Consider the following 20,678-nt stretch of genomic DNA (forward strand, 5'->3'; position numbering starts at 1 on the left):
GCGATCGTCGTCCTTTATACGATATGTCTGTTATGCCCGTCATCAACTGATATATATATTCTAATGTGAACCTGCGTTACGAATCGGAAGTGCCATATGCTGAGTACGGTGAGAAAAATTTCATTTGTTATAGTTGCTAAGAAATTTTATGTAAAATTCGGGGTATCGTTTTAATAACGACTTTGATACTGTTGCAATTTAATGAAAATCTGATACAAGTAACTATTTAGTGAGATTAAAGATGTGAACAGGATATTTTGGGGTTGTACCGACATACATTCTGTTTGTTTAGTTTAGTAGATTTTTTGAGTTAAATGAGTCTTTGACGTCAATTTATTGATTTACCAGCATCAAATTATCCATGCAAGTGGCCGTGATAAAAATAATCGTAACGCATATTACATTTTTTTGGTTACAACTATAGAACTGATATTTATTTTGCACTCAGAAATTAGTAATTTTGACTCGAGGAATCATTTGAAGGACTCGAGTTTGCAAAATGTGAATATCTTCCATTTAATCATCGTTTCGTAAATATAAAAGCATCATAAATTTGCAAAATAATGATTTTTCCTTCCGAGCTAAATTTTACTTCCGTTAAATCACGCAACGAGTGAACAAATTTTATAAGCAACTCTGATAAAATAATTCAATCACAATTTAATACGCAACTAATCTATGGAATATAGTTTTATACAGAATAAATTAGAATGAAAATAATATATTGTGCACAATGTACACAGCCTAGAATAAGGTGAAGATGCATTTTCAAAGCATAAAAAATGACGCACGTATCATACAAATAAAATACAAAAATACAAAACACAGTCATGATTGGCAACGCGAATCACGAAATCTTGCGAATTTTTTTCTGCGTATGTGCTTTTTATATACCCTTACTTCGCGTTCTTTTCGGTCAGTGAAGGAGTCGAAAAATATCGTCGACGTATATATTAAGTGAATTCTTATTTATGAATCTTCCTGCTCTCCTCGACCTCCGCGTTGAGATCTCGTATCGTATTTATAACGTCTAATGGAAGCAGCGGCCGACAGCACAATGGTCAAGCTGACCAAAAGAAGAAATGATTTACAACCAGCTCTTAGTTGCATTTTATTTTACATTCAAAACGGAGTGGGTGAAGCGTGGGCATCAAGTTGTGGAATCTTCGATCTAAGGGTGACCAGTCGTTACGAGAAGAAGAAAAGGGGGGCCGGAAGACTGCGGAAGAAAAATGACGGAATAGCAAATAGTCCGTCAATCCCGTGCAGCAGGAACGAAATCTTATTTCACTTTTCAGATATTTCCTCGAGCATGCCTGCGCAGCAGACCTTCGAAGCACTCACGAAGCGAATAAGGCACTGATATAAGTCACGCGAAGGGCGTAGATAGATATCCAGGGGGAGTCCCTAACGTCTCGCATCGCTGCGAGCTAAGCTGCTTGACACAAGCTGACGCTGAGGGGTAAAATATATGAGTAATTTATTGATTAGGCAGCACGTGTAAGGCGAATTTCGAAATCCTTGCTCAACGTGGAAGGCAAACTACTTTAAAAAAAAAAACAAAAAATTCGTGGCATTCGGTTTTGTTCAGCACTGAGAAAAATTTCATTTGTTATAGTAACTAGAAAAATTCAGTAAAACAGGTGTCGTTAAAAAAAACTGTTTGAATATCGTTGGAATTACGAAAAACGAGGTACGCGTAACCGTTTTGCGCTATTGTCGATCCTTTTTTGGTAATTGAAAGGAAAAATCAGATTGTGAAGTTTACTCTACTTTTTGGTTAAATAAGGCTTTGACGTCAGTTTATTGTTCCACAAGCATTAAATTTTCACAACAGTTACAAGAAAATCTGGTAACAGTCATCGTAATGAGAAAGAATAGTAACGGATACTAGACTTTCCGGTAACAGCTAGAAAACTAATTTTGATTCTCTACCTGGAACTATATTTTTCAATCGTGGTAGAAAATGAAAATAGTCAAAGACTGAGCGGTAACCGGAACTAAAAATTTCTCTCAGTGCAATTTGCCGCAAAAATGAGTGATTCGATTATACTTAACCTTGGATGGATGGATTTTTGGTGAATGATCCTGAGAGTGACCTGGATTCTCATTTCATCTTGATACGTTCGGTCGGAGCTGAACAATAACAAACAACAGCAAAACTGAAGTTACGCCTAAAGGTATGCAATCTTGATTTCATTCGCGTGACACGGAACGACCTCACGCTCAGCAGACTGAAATGTGGAGAAATAGTCTACGCGCCATTGTATAGAATTGATTATTTGTACGCATATATTTGCCAATGCCACGAAAACTGTTGAGTTGAATTTGGCAAATTTCTCTCAGTTGGGCAGCGTAGACATTCAGAAAGAACACAGTATACGTGTATTTTCGATGCCACGATTACATCAAAATTCTGACGATTCTATGTTTTTATTTACTATATTGTTACTCATTCTAAGCTTTTTAGATTTTTACCTTTATATATTTCAACTGTCAACATGTAGAATATGAATTCTATGAATTACATTTTCAAGTCTGTCAAAATGCGATATTGTGAGCCTTTGATATTCCGATTTTGCTGCATTTTTATCGCCACGATCTTACTCGTTATTGGTATTTTATTTGCAGTGTTAAATAATTAGTAGACATGGGGTTGAATTTTATTATTTCAACATATAAACGAGAACTGTTTTCTACGACGGGTCGTTATAATCACCTTATGACTTGAGCCACAAGATTAACCATATGTAAACCGGGTATAGTTACATTTTTTAAGGTAATTTGTAGAATAACCTTGAAATGTGTAAATATCAGCGATCTAGTCATAGTTAACTAATTTTCGATACATTACTGTGGTCACACAATGTACGGATCAGAAAATGGAGTGAAATTTCCGTGGAAGTGGACTCATTCGGAGCTCAGAATGAAATGTGGTGAATTTTTAAATGTGCTCACATCAAAAGTCTGGTATGTAATATATATATAGATATTAGGCCTAATATATATATATATATACATTCATTTTGGTTGAGTCAAAATAACTACACGGACGAATCTTTCCGGCATGTTGTTTAGACTTACAGACCGTACATACATTGGAAATAAATATTTGTGCTGGACAAGAAGAATAAGATTTCAAGTCTTGGAAGTAGAATATACGGGGTATTCCACGCGAAACGGTCCGGTTCTCGGCCGATGGTCAATGCCAAATACTTCACTCCTTTTATATTTCAGATGACTTTAAAGAAAATGTATTCTGACTGATTGTCAGTTATGGGTTTAAATTAGGCTTTCGTATTTTCGATCAACAGTTGGAATACAAAATGGAATAATGACTTGGAATTAATGTGTTTTACGGAGATCAAACCCCCAAGAAAATAGCTAATGGTATTCCAACCGGTAAAATACACTTGACGGGCAAATTCCTTTGTTCTGCACAGCTGGCATACGGTCACAAAAAGTATAAACCGTTGAGAGTCAGAGTGCAAGTGATCATTCAATCGGCAAATGGTAGAGCTCTTAGCGATTACATGTATTTCAAATTTAATTCGATCAAGCTTAATCGGAAGCTCCAATTTTTTATTTTCGGCTCAAAACCCAATACAAGCCCAAAGAAAGTTTACATTTTCTGGGTCAAACCTCAAGTTCGTGCTTTTTCCGGGCCCAAACGCAAGACTTTGGTCCATCGTTATATTAGTATTACAAATTCCAACCTCACACTTAGATAAATATATCTTGGAAATAACTACATTCTAACTATAAATTGAAGATGTTCTTCAGATATTCGAAAACAAATTAACCTAACCTGGTACGCGTAAAGTTACAGACTTCTACAGTTACCAGTTGAACAATAAGGTTAATGGTATTACAACATCGCACACTCTGATCTGTATATGTCACGTTCAGTTTTTCGTACGTTAACAAAGCTTCTTTGTAACCGTTTTCAAAAAGTGATCGTCTTTGATTGAATAAAATAACAATTCAAAACAATATTTACAATCGGCCTTGATGCTGGTACAAGCATTGTGAGCTCATTTTGAACACCTACTGGTTTCGATCTAACCAACACTAAGCACGTTTGAATTAATTTGTCTATAATCATTCATAGATCTAGTCCATAAATATAGATCAATTTGTCCCAAAGATATCTATGTTTCGTGCACTGTCCCATCACGAATACGTAAGAAGTTTATACACAAAATGAGACTCATACAGTGTGTCCGGGGAAACGCAGCAGTATCTTGGGTTGCCTTACTACTAGGGAAACAAATATCGGTAAAACAGACCTACCGAGTCGTAATCACTTCGGTCAAGTCACATAATCACTTTAACGCGACTGCGGAACGCGATCACTGAACGTTTCAGCATAACAACGAAACACACAACTTGACAACACGGGCACTTCCAACTCACTCGTGAGGAATTTGATATTTGTTCCTTTTAGTGGTGGGCAACCAAAGATACTGCGGCTTTTACTCGAAAACACCTTGTATACGTATACTGGTCTGCATGATATGGTGTTCCAACAAGGAAAGAATTCGTACAACACCAATAACGAACGGCTCGCATCAAATCAGTATGCAAGGATTCAAGTAACCTCTGTTGTCTCGTATGTGTCACACACCACGGTTGCTTTGTGTCATACTGATGAATTGTTTACGTCAATCACGACGCATGCACTGATCTCGTATTGGCTTGAGCACTGAGAGAAATTTTTAGTTCCGTTTACCCCTCAGTTTTTAACTATTTTCATTTTTTATCACAATCGAAAAATATAGTTACAGGTACAAAATGAAAATTAGTTCTGTAGCTGTCACCGGAAAGTCTAGTATCCGTTACTATTCTTTCTCATTACGATCACTGTTACCATATTTTCTTCTAACTGTGTACTGAATTTTTGTAATTATTATGGCAAATGAAATTTTTCTCAACGAGCCTTGACGTGATCATTTTGCTGATCCGAATTCTTCCAAGTTTGGCGAGTCACGGTTATGATACGAGTACTTTCAGCCGTTTGAATTTTGACGTAAAATTTCTTACTTTCCAAGTGGTAATGTACAGCCTTGTGACGTCACTAACGAGTTCGCTCGGGCGAATATTCACAGCTATAAGTTGCAAAGCGTCGGTCGACGGGAAAACTTGGCCGCGAATCTTGATATACAGCTCGTGCCGAGTGATACACATGTACGTTTCCGCACACCTATCTATCCGTGTGTTCCCAGAACAATGCACCGTCGGAGAGGTAAGGCGATAACGATTTCTGCGCGCAATATCTTTGCATCAGTGCGTATGCAATGGGCCGAACGGCGCCGGGGCGTCGAGAGTCGAGACTCGCGAGACTCTTATGCCGACATCCCCTGGCGAAAACATTATTTATCGTTCTCTCTGGTACGAAGGGTGGAGGATGTCGATGCGCGTCGACCGTCGCATCTCATCGTTGCACAACGACGATATAATATAACCAAATTTATGAATATGAATAAGAGAATCGAGATGCGGTTGACGCTCGTGATTCTGACGAGCGGGTCCAAGTTCCGAACTGTCATAGTCCGGACGGTAAGTTACGTCGAATTTCGAGGTTCCGAATGGACGAAACTTGAAATCACTAAAAATTCCAAGTGGTTGAAACCCAATTGGGCAAAATCACCGAAACTCTGAATAGTTGGAAATTCAGCATGGTCAAAACCCCGGATGGGCTGAACTCCGAGTTGGTCGAAGTTCCGAACAGGCGAGACACCTAACGGCTAAAATTTGGAATAGTCGAAACTCCGAGCAGGTGAAATTTCGAATGGTCAAAATAAAATTTCCAATGGTCGAAATCCCGAATGGTAATAACTGCGAACGGAGAGAACTCTGAATAGGTTAGAGTTTCAAATAATGATAACTCTGAACATCATCGACCATCATATATGCCGTAAACGCTTTACGGTATTTGATTATTTGAGGTTTTGACCATACAGAATTTTGACGTTCGAATTGTTTCAACATTCTATGTAATGTTCGGTCTAAATTTAGACAATTCGGATGACAGTTTTGAACTTTTTCGAGTTGAAGCCATCGGTTTAGTCCAGTTATGGCCATATTCTTTATGCGAAATCTAAGCTTATAGGTCACAAACGGCGAAGACGTGCTTTTATCTACGTGAACACCAATTGCAAAACAATATCAAGATGCGTACCAAAACTTGCTGAAGGATAAATTTTTATCACGAATCGAGTGATCGAAGAAATTCAAAGTCAAATTGATAAATTTTGAATTTTATACAAAGGCTGACAAGTAGTATATTTACGCTTTGTAAGAATACAAGGCCCATTTGGAATTCCAACAGTTGGAAATCGAATTAATTATTTCAATTTATGGACATCAATTTCCAGCGATTTCTACCTTCTCGTGCGATTATTATAGATTTCCAATGATTTCCTAACCCTCTGAGCGGTTTCCAGGGTTTGCTGGATTCGACAAGGATATCACGATCAATCATTGAAAATCACTTGGAACTCTCAGAAATCACTAGAAACCAAACGAAATTACATCGTAAACCGTAAATTGGCGAAGACGCATGATGAGACCGAAATTATTAGAAATCACTTAACATAGATGTCAATGTATTGACACCAATTGTCACATACCGCAAGACTTGGAAAGATTTCTATGATTTTGAACGCAATTGCCGCACGATTTCTTCAGCGCAATCGCACATGTGATTTCAAGTAACTTGCAATGATTTCCAGTTGTTTCGGTAACTTCAACGAACGTTTAAGAATCAACCATAGTCATGCGGAAAAGTTTTTCGCGAACATTTCGTACGGAAACGATACCTTACGTGGTAATATTTGGCCATAAATAGCGTAGGCCTGTATCAAGATATCCGAAAAAGTTGAGTGCACAAACCAACCATCACGAAATCTTATCACCGCGATCGAAGAAGTTGCAAAAACTAAATTGAAAGCCGATTCGAAGACAAAAATCACGAAAATGTCAGACCCCGAGAAGTTCATCGGAGAGTGGAGAATGGAAATCGAAAGCAAAACACTAAGGATTCGTATAGACGTGGTAGAGGCGAGCCAGTACCGTATGGCTCAAGGTGTCTCGTTGTCCGACAAAGTGTAACGTTTGAGAAAAGATATAGTCAATGTTCCAAGTCACATCTTCGGTGAACAGAAGAGATGCTCTGAATTGGGATACTTCCGTGATGGTATTCCGAGAGAAGGCGAAGAAAATGTGCCCGTTTCGACCGAGCTAGGATCATACGACAAAGTCTTTGCAGCCATGACACAACCATCGAAAACTACAATTTTATGGTCAACAAGTTCATTGGCGGCAGGTGTATTTTGTTTAGAATGAGAAATACTTACAGCGCTCTATGTGCTGGCACTGTTCAGTAATTCATCACACAGGAGTTATACAAGTTACATCGGCAAGTTGAGAGCTGCAGTCGAAACAAAACGTGTCAATCCAACAAGTCATCATCCCCGCGATATTCCAAGGTTAGATTCGACGGTCATGGGTTGTGTTACGTTTATCGAGATTGAGTTAGTTTCGCGCTCGGCCGACTGTGGCGCTGTAGGTGTCTCTGTGTTGCTAACACAACTGTCTAGTGTAAAAAATTAGCCGTATCAGATTCATTGTTCACATGTGAACCTTGATCATCAAAAGACACTACTATGGCAGCTATAGAGACTACAAGATTGAGATCTGCAACTGATCCGCTTGATGGCTTGAACACAGCTTGAGAGTTCGAAAGGTATAAAGTGAACCCGGCAATGACTCGAAGAAAGCATGTAGTTAAAAATGCGATATCTTGAAAATAGTACGAAGCGAATACAGCGACAACTTTGTGGCAGTCTAGAGCGAGTACAGTAACAGTTGGAAGATGATGTAATGTAGGAAGATCACAACCCAAAAGCGATACTCTACACACATGGAAATGGCCCGAAGATGATGTGGAGTGAATGTGTACGATTTAAATATACCGCGGGTAAAGTCAAATTAAAAACCAAGGAAGATTTAGTTCATGGAATTATGGTCCATATTATACACCGCGACTAATCCCACCTTTCTTCTGGAAGACGGAACTCAGAACTCGATCTCGAACGGTCCATCGTTGAAATATCAAGTGTTGAATGTACGTGTCCAGAAGTAATACTTATCGTAACGTATAAACGTTAACACGATAAAAAAGTGTTTTGAGTTGTGACCTTCATATCCAAGAATAACATTCATCAGTAATACTTATCTTTTGAATCATTCCAGCTGTAATAATAAGTATAAGGTGTTTTGAATAAAACCAATCAACGACTATAGTGGTGCATTATCCCGTGAGCAAGTTGAAGTTTGAAATTACATCGGGAGACAAATCTTTAAAAATGAAATAAAACAATGTAACATCCACGGACGTATCGCCATTGACTTGTGGCGAGGTATTCTTAACTCGCCTCTTTATAGAGTTTTAAGGGGGGAGCCTGCTTTAGAGGCTTCAAAAAATTCGAGGATTTTTTTGGGAATGAAAGAAATATCCGATTAAAACGAAACTTTCAGGGTTTATTGTTATGTATTTCAACAGTCTTCTCGAATTTTTTCATTAGGATACATGTCATATTATGCCTGGTACAAGCATTTCACCGAGTCGTCTCGAGTATGCATTTGTCGTGCGGCGGAAAAGGTGCAGGTCGCAATTTCCATCTGAAACAAAGAAACCAAAAAAATTTTCACTTCTCAATAGTATAGCTTCTAGTTAAACCAAGAAAATTCGACAAAAAGTGAAAAATTCAACAATTTTTCGCAAATTAAAAAAAAAATTCATTTTTCTTGGGAAAAGAATTCACTTTAGATTGTTTAAAAAGTGGGTTAATCTTAACTTTCTTAAGGTTTTTTAGGTTCAACTAGAAGAGAATTTCATCCCGAGTACAATGCAATTTGTCTCGTTTCGATAGGACGTTTAGTTTTTTCCCTATCTTTCCCGCCAATTAGGAAAAAGCGTAAAAATGAAAAACGGAGAAATCGTGCGTCAAAGTTTTCGTACATAAAAAATCGTAATTTTCTTGAACTTACCGCATTAATATGCTAATCAGTGATTCCTGGTCCATAGAGTTGCCCTTCAGACTCTTCAAAAAACTAGTTCAAAACTTCGAAAAACTGGTTCAGACTCTTCAAAAAACTTGAAAAAACCGCTCGTATACCTGTTCGACGCTTGCTCACTATTTCTTCTGTAACTCCGAAAATATTTTGAATTTGCGTCTGAAATTTTAGGAACACATTCTTGGATAGTTTGGGAAGACATTTATGCAAAAAAAAAAAAAATCGATTTTTTGAAGCCTCTAAAGCAGGCTCCCCCTTAAGGACCCAGCCGAGCTTGGTCTGGCTTAAAATACGCGCGCCGAACAGCCATGACATGCAAGGACTCGTATAGTCATGGAGACTAGAGTAACGGAGTCCGATCTCTATTGGGGAGCGTACGACAAAATCGTCCTCAAAAATTTGTCGTTTAACAGTTTCAGATTTTATCCAAAACGTCGCTGTCATTGTAAATTTCCGAAGTGAAGTTGGTAAGAATTGACTATATATACTGTATACAATAACCATCGAGCGTGACCGAATGGCCGCACTCTTATATACTCCAATATGCCGGAAATTGCATTATTATCAAGACTATAATTATTATGGTGATGTTGAAGCCATTTGTCTATGAAATAGATGCATAATAATAAAAATCCGTATTATATCCGTTTCCGTCTAGTCTCCCCACCACTCGTCGGATCATTGCGATATCAGCGCCGTTCATCGTCAGCCAGCGCAAGCCTTATTGTACGGATTATTGATGCCGGATCAAATGTACGAAGATTGGACTCCTTTACTCTAGTCTCCATACGTGTAATCGAGCTGTTGACACGCCGGTCTGTGTCCACGGCGTGGGAGCAGAGCAGTCTTTGTTCTACGGTATATAGTAGTGAACAACACGTGCTCGGTGAAAAAGAAAGTTGAAGAGAAGCTAGCGAGTGTGTGTGAGTGCGGGAAGTTCGGAAGACCCAAGAATAATATAATGAACAAGGTACGGTGACAATTTACATTCTGCGTAATTTCGTCCAAGTCCACCACGATCCTCTTTCAAAGAAATTTCCTCGACTTCGATTGCCGGAAGCCTCAAACGATCATCACCACCCGGTGCTGATACATACCAAGGTAAGGTGGCAAAATAGAAAATAATCTTCCTGCCGCCCAAAATACGATTATACGTAATAGAAATTCGTAAAAATCAGTGAGGTAGATAAGCACCCATTCGTCCGGATTACGAATCGTGTTTAGCTGTCGCGTTTTCGAAATTCGTGTTACAAACTACCTTAAGTGGAACAACGATTGAGGATCAAAAGAGAAGTAACCCATAATCAAAAGAGACACTTTTTAACGATAGACGATATTAACAAAGATTATTTATCCATATAATGACGCTGATGGGAAAAGACGATTTCAAGTTTACAATTTTAACTATATATATATATACACACACCTGTTGTCAATAATTTATGTACAGAATGAGTCAATGACCGAACGCAGGGATGAATGCATATTTGTCATGCTGTTAGGTGTTGGTATAAACGAGAGAATAAAAATAAGAAAGAAAAATGTTCATAATTTTCAGGGCAGAAAAATAAAAATAGTACCAGAAATTAATTTCAATGGGCAATACATTCTGGGTGATGGGTGGACGTATGGTAGCTCACAATATATCACGTAGGTTGCACACGATTATCTGAATCCCATTACCTCGAATCACGCCCCGTACGAGATATGGGAAAACAATTTTATCGAAAATATGTGTTGTAATTTAATGAGTCCTCAGACATTGAAGGTCGATTGATGCACTTGGGAACGCACTTTATTTTGAAAGAGCCATCAACTTGACACTACATAAGCAATGAAAAGGACTGTGATTAAATTTCTTTCTAAGAAATTTCGTGAAATAAACAAACTGACAAATAATTACTCCGTATACTTAGTTATAAACATAAATGTATACTTCTACTGTGTTTCAAAATATAAATGGATCTATTAGCTGATCCTATTATTTTTGCATGCCATTTTAATACCACAATATTATGTCGAATAATAACATTTCTGCGAGTAAGCAACTATTACCATGAATGATTAACGAGTTTGCTACTTACTTTTTCTTTTATAGTAATCGTAAGGTAACGATGTGAAGTGGGTTTAGGTTCCAAATTGCACAACAGTCATGAAAGCACCATGAACTGTATCTCATTACGACCAAATCGGTCTTTGCTATCAAAGAATTGACGTTTTGCACATATTCTAGTGGGGGGGATGTAGAAATTTTGGACCTTATAGACACCATAAATAATTTCACACATACGTACAATCTTGATGAAAGAACGTGGACCACCAGTTCTGTGTTTTGGAAACTCAACTTACAATCAGTCACAGCAGTCATCCTAATGTTGCAAGATGTAAACTTTTTTCCGAGAAAGTTTTCGACAAAGAAACGCGCAGTTCACGAACGGAGAAAATCAAACAAGAATTGAGTAACGTTATAATCTATAAACGAACCTAAAATAAACCCAGGCAACAGATATTCTCATAATTGGTTGCACGGGGAAAAATGTCTGTCATTATACATGGCATAAGGCAGAGTGTTCCAATTAGATAATTAGGTCGTGTTTGTTCTTTTCAGTCACGAAAGACGATTCTAAAGTTGTTTTCAATCGAATTCAACTGTTTTTGAATAGTACACAGTATATAAATCAATTTTCGCACGAGTGACATCCACTGAAATATAACATATTTCAGTAATGACATCACGCAGTACCCTCTTCAGCCTGCTAATGATTTGCATTAACTTTGTTTCAAATGAAACTAATAAACTATAAAATAAAATGAAAATCCGTGAAACTTCCTTATCTTTACAATATTTCCGAGTGATTTAACTCGCATAACGTAGGTTTGAAATGCTTTCACTGAATTTTATAATTAACGGAATGCGGAAATGTTATAAACATAAGCAAGATGTTGAAGAATAAAACACAATTAGATGAAGAATTTTCTCCTCAGTCTCCGTCGCGTCGTGAAAGCTAAGTCTTTGCTCGGAAGTTATGCATATGAGTATAAAGATAACATGGAGCATACGTAAAATTCTTTGGCTCGGTGGAAACGCCACCAAAGAGCATCCGCTCGAACTTCCAAAGCTCTTCATACTCGTTTAACGCGTGTCTGCATGGCATAGAAATTGGCTTAGAACAACATCTCTTGCAACAAAGTTCAAGCTAGTAAATTTAACTTAACGAAGCGTCGAGACAAATATCACTGTTTTATGATTGTAGCATGATTTTGAATAAGGAACTGGATTTCGAAAGATGAATAAGTTTCGCCAAGACTAGCGTGGAAGAATCTTTGAAATAGACATTACATAATGAGTCGCAATTATTTGCTTGTCAAATGATTGTCCACGGTCTACGAATTCAAGTTTCTGAATTAGTTATGGAAAATTATACATATATAAAATTTCGTGCCTGCAAATAAATACTTCTTGCCTATTAACTGTCATGTTCAGTTTCTACGCTTCCCGTTGATTGATTTTTATGAAAAAAGTATGTTAGTGTAAAGCTCGATTTACGTACCGATACAAGCATAGAAGTTCCGGTATTTCCGGTGAAATTGCTGCTCTACTATTGAACTTCGTTTTTTTTTTTGTACAAGTTATTCGGCGTTAAAAGATGTAACAAATTCGATACTATATGGGTAATAAGCAGCAAGTATTGTTACCTGCAACTATTAGTTCGGTATTTAGCGCTTCGCATTGTATTAATTGTGAGAAATTATTGAACAATGTTTGGAACAATGTTAATCGCTGGAACTATCCCGGAACTCGTCGAAATTTTGTCCAACACTGTGTTCTGCCGTAGCACGCCAGTCTTTCTATGAATTTTTCAGAATGGCATGCTATCAATGCGTTTAAAAATTGTTTAAAAACATGCAGTACTAGAACTAATTTTGGGATCAATGAGGAGCTATAAGAACTCTTCGAGAACTGTAAAATTCTACACACGGAATTTTTTTTTGAAAACGGCGTGGCACGGTAAATCAAAACGCCACTTTTTGAAGATGGTTGTTTTTTAGCTTGATCAGCGGAACTAGTTCCCGAAACCTATCAGGAATTATAATAATATTGAAAGAGTTATCAAAACTCAGATTTTCGTGTTGAAGTTTTGTAATTGCTGTTCCAGGATCACACTTAGCAACTCAATACATAATCTCACAAATATTTCGTAGCGTAAATCTTTTTATACGACATATAAGTTTATGGAAAATCTCGAACCGACGGCTATTTGCAAAAAAAGCGTAATCAACTGATATGATTGATATATACGTGAAATTTTCCAAGTATCGTATAATACGGAGAGTTGTTGCACAAAATAAAAAAAATGGAACATGACATTTCAATTGGCCACTTTGATTCAAGACAATTCATTGTTTTTCAGATACGTTCTTTTGATCGAACATTTCATTGATTTAAGTAAATTTTATCCGAATTTTTTCAGGATTTGATAACTGTGTGACTTCCAAACGAATCCGAATCCCATAATTTCCTTCGTGAAAAATCTTCGTAATTGTTTACCAGTTGAATTCAGGGATAAAATTCCAAATAATTCTGAGGTGTCTCTATTCGTAAGAATCTGATTTTTGTTAAAAAAAAAAAAAAAAAAAACAGTCAAATTCTATAAATTCTACAGTTGGGAGAATTGGAAAAAAAATTTTTACCAGCTTAGATCTCATGACAGAATTTTCCTCCAGACCATTTTTTGAAAAATATGAAGGAACGCTTTCTACGTTAGAACCAATTTCAAGATCATGTCTATCTTTGAGAATGTATAAAAATATATTAATTCATAAAACCAATGCAGAAATTGGAAAATGGCCTAACACGTCATCACTTTTACTTGTGCGGTCATTCGATCGATGCAAACAAATAAATATTTACGAAAAAATCTGCATCGGTGACCTTCGTCGTTTGGGTGAAACGAGATGAGAACACTTGTATTGAAAATATCACACATGCTTTGATAAGTCGAGTTGCAGGCACAAGCTGCGATTGCAGCCACGTACATGCATGAAACATCGTTTCTTTATTTATAGGTACATGTTTGCATAGCGATTCACACATTACGTCATATTATGTTGTTAACTCCGACATAAGGATCATTTTGCAGATGCGAATTTGAGAGAGCGAGTTTCACGTCAAGGTGAAACGATATTTTTCGTCGGTGGTTTTATTTTTTTTTCCCGATCCATGACGTCACGATTGCATTACATACCGCAGCATTTAAAAAAAAAATTGCGCGTAAACAAATTATACACGGTTTTTAGTAGGGGCTCACGTAACGTTTGTGCTCTGGGCAAGTTCGAAACACTTGTTAAATTTTTGACAAGCCTGATGGAAAGAAATTAATACGGAAGCTTCTTAATTTCGTCACGCTATCTGTATTTTCAAGGTCGACTTATATTTAAATACTTTGCAATGCGCAAGAAATTTAATGCATATTTAATTATTACGCGTGATATAGAACAAGTTTCTTACCACACGTCGTCCTTTGGGATGTATGTTTTGTAATTTATCAGCAAAATCGAATGATGTTTGTTAGTTTTCATCGAACGATAAATGGCATTTTCGATAATCCTCAAGTTTCCAAATGACTATTTTTAGAAAATGTTACGTCTCTTCAACGCAATCAAACTGAAGCTCGTACGTAATACGTATCATTATTGTACCTACTTCATAGCTCAGGTTCATGTAACAGAATCTTTCTACGCATGCAACTATTAAAGCCATTATTTACAAATATGTACGAACATTTTCGATGTCCAAGGTCACAAATAAAGGGGGGAAGTCAAAGTTTTACGATTCGACCATGAACGGGGCACTTATCAAAAAACTGAAAATTATTAATTAATTGTGATAAACACGGGAAGTCGGTTATAGCACAATATTTTTCTATAAGAAAAGTGTTTTTAAAAATAGTAACAATTTTCACGGTTGTTTGTTAAAAAGTGCTCAAACCTTGTTTATAAAATACCTTGCATGATTGCAATAAATATTACGTTCAGCATCGGTTAGACGTTGATGATAATTTTAATTCTGCTAATCTTAGCATCCTTTGCTGGGGAAAGGATTATAAGAAAAGACTCGGCTTAAAAATGTTCAACATTGTTGGTGACAAAAATACTGCCAATCTCAGATCAGACACTAAAATTCGAGCAACTTACATTACAATCTAATTTCCAACAAACATTGATTGTAACCCTTTTCGCGGCAAAGAATCTAACGGTTTTAAAATCTAGTTAGATTTGTTGGCGCCATGATCTTGACGCAATGTTTTACTCTAGAAATATAACTAGCGGCCAAGTTTTCCCTAACATCACAATCGATCAGTGATTCATCTTCCTCTTTCGCTTCCTCCCGTTAAATTGTTGCGACGTCACTATTGTTTAATGATTTTCGAGTCTCCAATCAAATAACGACATCGAAAGATCCATTTACGATGAATAAATAATTTTTAGTTTCCTGAGGAGAGCGCCCCTCAAGCCTGAAACGTAAAATTTTTACTTGGCCCCGTCATTTGTGACCTTGGACAGCGAGAAAATTCATACATATTTCAAGATAAGGTCGAGAAACTCTTCAACGCTGTTTAGAAACTAAAATAGCACTGTAATGACTGTATCCGCAGTCGCCTGTCTATGATAGATCATAGTCATTAAATGTCGGGCCAAATTACGGACCAGTAATTTTCAAGTGATGCAACAGGTATAATTTGTCAAATTTTCGTAACGATATTATACCCGCTACGATTATTGGTATGATTATTCATCAAGCCGTGACTAACTCACTGAAGAAACGTGTAAAATATAGTACGTCTAGTGGTTTGCACAACATACATCATGTTGTGACGGGTTTTGAGTCCGCACGAATAATATGGGTGGGGAAGACAATTAGAGACGGGGCGGATATAATCGGTAAAACTTGATGTGTATATTTGTGACGGGGGGGGGGTGTACAGGTGTTGCGATCGGGGGAATGAGTCGACTTAAACTAGGAAAGGTACAAAAGGGTTGTAGACGTTAGTGGTGGCTGATCACGCCTCAGCCCTTAGCGTTCCTTAATACTAACTTACAGATACGCGCGCAGGGGGGGGGGAAGGAGTGTGGGAGGTGACGGGGAGTGTGGGGTCGGAAGGGTTGATATGGCGGGGGGAGGGTGGTGTAGAGTGACGGGGAGTGTGAGGTCGAAAGGGTTGGTATTGCGAGGGGATGGGGTGGTGTAGCGTGACGTGGAGTGTGAGGTAGAGAGGGTCGGTAGTGCGAGGGGAGGAGCAGATCGGCCGTAGGGTGCAGGCTAACCTGGTGTCGTCGGCGTGTGTGTGTGGGTGTCTCGAGGTGTGGTGGAGTGTGGTTGGGTCTCGTCGGTTCCTGGAGTCGTCGGCGTGTGTGTAGCGGGGTGTGTCGGTGTGAGTGTGGTGGTTTCTCTCGTTCTTTCTTTCTCTCTCTCTTTCGCTCGTAGCCTAGGCTGTTTTTGGTCTCGATTCTGTCACGGCCGTGATCGTACTGAATCTGGCGCTCGGCTCTGCCGAGCGTCGGGGGGGCTTCGGTGATGTTCGGGTCTTTCCCGACGGGACAGGGCTCACCCGTTCGGCTCTTCCCCGCGGGTTTGGGGTTTGTTGTGACTTGCACTCTAGGTGCAACGTCACAACTCCCCCCTCCCCACGCGGGGCGAGGCCTATAGGGTGAGCCGGTTTCGGTGACGGATTTTGTGGTCCTTTCGTCTGTGTATTCTCCTTTTGTTATTTTTGTTGTTTCTGTGTTGTCTGCTCCGATCTGTCGGGGTTAAGGGATGGAGGTTGGGTTGTATTTGCGGGGTGTGTGTTTGGTGTGGGTTGTAGGTCGTCTTATATCTACTTATTCTACTTAGTCTCGTGTGTCTTAATCAGAATCATGTTTTTTTTTTTTTTTTTTTTTTTTTTTTTTTTTTTTTTTTTTTTTTTTATAAACTTATTCTATTCTTATATTATTTTGTACTTGAATTTTTGGTTTTGCCATTGGTCATTGCCTTGGTCCGGAGGGTGTACTTGTGTGTGTGGTCATCGTTGTGTGTGTTTGTGAGTGTCTCTGTGTGGCTGTGGGTGCAGTGGTTGTTAAGTGTGTTGTCGTCGTGGTGGTCTGTATTACCTTTCTGTATGTGGGGGGTGTCGGTAGTAGGGTTCGTCGGGTCTCCGTCTGGTGTGTGCCGTCGCGTCCGTATTTGTGTGGGTGTGGGGCCTGTCCTGGTGTTTGTAATAGTGGTGTTTTTTTTTGTTTGTGTCGTCGTTGTCGTCGGTCTCGTCAGTCGCAGGGTCATCAGGGCCGGTATTTTTGTTTGCTGATTTTCCATCTTGTGTTTCTGTGGAGTGAATACACATGTTAGTTTATTTTTGGGGTGTGTTGTTTGATTATGTATATAATTTTAGGTCTTCTATATGACATTTTCCTATATTTCTACCGCTCTCTGTTGTTAATTCGTATATTGTGGGTGAGACTTTTCTAGTGATTATGTATGGGCCTATGAATTTTTTATTTAACTTAGCTGTCGTTCGTTCTGGTCCGGATGAGAGTGTGTGGTTCTTTTTTAGTACTCTGTCTCCTTCCTTGAATTGAATGTCTCGTCTTCGTAGGTTGTAATAGTGCGCTTGTTTTTCGTTTGCTTCTATCAAGTGCCTCTGTACTTCGTCTCTAAGTATTTGTAGTCGTCTCAAGTGGTCTGTCCATTTGTCTGTGTCTTGTAATTCTACTTCGTCGTGGTTCTCTAACTGATTTCTTAGACATTGTGTGGGATTTAATTCCCTTCCTAGGTTTAAAAAGGCTGGTGTGTGTTTAGTTGATGTGTGTGTACATGTATTGATTGCAAATTGTAAGTCTTGTAAGTGTATGTCCCATTCTGTGTGGTCGTTGTTTACGTAGGCTTGGATCATTGTTTTAGCGGTTCTGTTGACTCGCTCTACGGGGTTGGCTTGTGCGTGGTATGGGGGGATTGTTGCGTGTCTTATGTTGAATTTTTGTGTCAGTTTGCGTATGAGTTTGTTTATGTATGGTGTGCCGTTGTCTGTCAGTAGTATGCGTGGTGTACCCCATCGTGATATTACGTGTGAGTGGAATGTCTGTTCTACTGTTTTGGCGTTTGCTTTGCGTGTGGGTATGATTTCCACCCATTTAGTGTATAGGTCTTCGAACACTATGATGTATCGGTTTCCCTTTTTTGATCGTGGGAGTGGGCCCATGATGTCGGAGGCTACTACTGTCCATGGTTCTTCAATAATTCTCATGCCCATTAGTCCTGCTGGTCGCGCTTGTATTGTTTTTGTTCTTTGGCATGTGTCACATTTTTTTATGTAGTTTACTGTGTCTCTGTACATCCCTGGCCAATAATATGTTTTTGCTACTCGTTGGTATGTTTTTTCGATCCCTAAGTGTCCTGCTTGTGTTACGTCGTGGTTTTCGTGTAGTATGTGTGTTATTTTGTCTTTGGGTATGACTAGTTTCCATGGGTTTGTGTCTGGTAGGAGGTTTGAGTGTAGGGGGTTTGGGCGGTGGAAGTATAGTTGATTGTTTCTGATTCGCCACGACTCGTTTTTCTCTGGGCGTGTTTGTACTTGTGTTTTTTTGTATGTGTACCACTTGTCTGTCGTGTCTACTATTGTGTCTATGTGTTCTTCGTCTTCGTGTCGTCTTGAAAGTGCGTCTGGCACGTCGTGCATTGTACCTTTTCTGTGTGTAATGTCAAAGTCGTATTCTAATAGTTCTAGTGCCCATCGTGCAAGTCGGCCTGTGGGGTTTTTTAATTGTCTAAGCCACTTTAGTGCGTGGTGATCTGTAATGACTTTGAAGTGGTAACCTTCCACGTAGGGTCTGAATTTTTTGATGGACCAGAGTACCGCCAAACACTCTCTCTCAGTTGTTGAGTATTTACGTTCTGCCTCGCTTAGCGCACGGCTAGCGTAGGCTATGACATGCTCTTCGTCATCGAGAGATTGTGTTAGTACGGCACCTATCCCTGTTCCGCTAGCGTCTGTTTGTAGTGTGAATGTTTGTGTGTAGTCTGGGCATGCGAGTGTGGGTGGTGATGTGAGTGCGTGTTTGATCGTGTTCATTGCGTTTTCTTGTTCTTCCCCCCAGTGCCATTTCTGGTCTTTTTTCAGTAGTCGTGTTAGTGGTTCTGTAATGTGTGCGAAGTTAGGTATGAAGCGTCTGTACCATGATGCCATCCCAATTAGTCTCCGTAATTGTTTTATTGTTTTTGGGCTTGGGTAGTTTTCTATGGGTTGTGTTTTGTCGGGGTCTACGTGTAGTCCGTGTCTGTCTACTATGTATCCGAGGTATTTTACTTGTGCGCATCCGAACTCGCACTTCTCTGGGTTTATTGTCAGTCCTGCCTCTGTAATTCTTTTTAGTATTTGCTCTAGTCTTTGTAAGTGTTCGTCGAATGTTTGTGTTACTATTATTATGTCGTCTAGGTATGCGAATGCATATGGTTCGCATTCTGGGCCTATGAGTCTGTCTAGTAGTCTTTGGAATGTCGCTGGTGCGCCTGTCAGTCCGTATGGCATTCTTTTAAATTGAAATAAGCCCATTCCCGGGACTGTAAAGGCTGTTATGTGTTTGCTGTCTTTGTCGAGTGGTATTTGGAAGTATGCTTGGCTTAAGTCGATTTTTGATATGTACTGTGCTGTCCGTAGTTTGTCTAATATTGCTGTCATGTATGGTAGTGGGTATGCGTCTTTTTTTGATACTGAGTTAACCTTCCTAAAGTCTAGGCAGAAGCGATATGTGTTATTTGGTTTTCTTATCATGACAATTGGGCTCGACCATTCGCTTTCTGATGGTTCTATCACGTCTTCTCTCAGCATTTTGTGTATTTCTGTGTGGATGGCTTCTCTAATTTTTGGTGATACCATATAGTATCTTTGTTTTATGGGTGCGTGTCCTTGTGTGTCTATTTTGTGTTTAATTAGGTGTGTTAGCCCGAGTTGGCCTGGTAGTGTTGAGGTTTTCTGCTGTATTATCGTCTGTAGTTGTGTGTGTTGTGATTGTGTGAGTTCTTGTATTCCTGCGCATATCTGTGGTTCGGTTTCTTTGTCGGTTTGTGTGTCGTCTGTTGTTTGTGTGTTTGTGGGTATGATTTTTTGATTTGTGATTTGTGTGTTCTGTGGGTTGTCTTTTTGGGGGGTGTTTTCCGGTGGTGTCTTTGTGTTGGGTAGTGTTGGTGTTAGTGGTTTTTGTTTTATGGTTGTTTTTTTTTTTGTGTTTTCCTGTCTTTCTGTTGTTTTCGGGTTTGTTTGTTGTTTCGTTGCTTCTAATTTTTCTGCTGCTTTTGCTTGTTTTGTGTGTGTTTGTGTTGATTGGTGTCGTGATTCTCGTGTTTGATGTATTTGTGTGTATTCTTTGAGTGGTGTTGGTAGTTCTTGTGGTCTAGTTTGCATGTGGTAGTGTGTCTGTGGGTCGTCTATCAGTGACCATGTGTTTTTTCCATAATTTATTAATATTCCAAATCTTATTAAGTCGCTGTTACCAATGATACATTGCGAGCCTAAGTTTGATATTAATCCGAACTTAATTTCTTTTGTTATGTTGCCGAGGCGTAT

General features: G+C 38.8%; 2 protein-coding genes across 6 annotated transcripts in view; one reads left to right on the top strand and one right to left on the bottom strand.

Annotated features, from left to right (window-relative positions):
• LOC124218793 (carboxypeptidase N subunit 2) overlaps positions 1 to 20,678 on the bottom strand; it is a 38,157-nt gene that overhangs the window by 10,829 nt on the left and 6,650 nt on the right. Inside the window, exon 1 of one of the 5 annotated variants that reach the window (XM_046625622.2) lies at positions 7,359 to 7,378. The exons of 3 other annotated variants lie outside the window; for them this stretch is intronic. The gene's annotated coding sequence lies outside the window, so the exon portion shown is untranslated. Of the gene's footprint in view, positions 1 to 4,293; positions 4,317 to 7,358; positions 7,379 to 20,678 lie in introns of those variants that run through there. One more of the 5 variants, XM_046625621.2, reaches the window with a different exon arrangement.
• The window catches only part of LOC124218794 (chondroadherin), an 82,617-nt gene continuing 71,769 nt past the window's right edge, over positions 9,831 to 20,678 (top strand). Inside the window, exon 1 of the mRNA XM_046625625.2 lies at positions 9,831 to 10,182. The gene's annotated coding sequence lies outside the window, so the exon portion shown is untranslated. The remainder of the gene's footprint in view (positions 10,183 to 20,678) is intronic.

The sequence above is a fragment of the Neodiprion pinetum genome, chromosome 5, assembly GCF_021155775.2.
Source record: "Neodiprion pinetum isolate iyNeoPine1 chromosome 5, iyNeoPine1.2, whole genome shotgun sequence".
Lineage (NCBI taxonomy): Eukaryota > Metazoa > Arthropoda > Insecta > Hymenoptera > Diprionidae > Neodiprion > Neodiprion pinetum.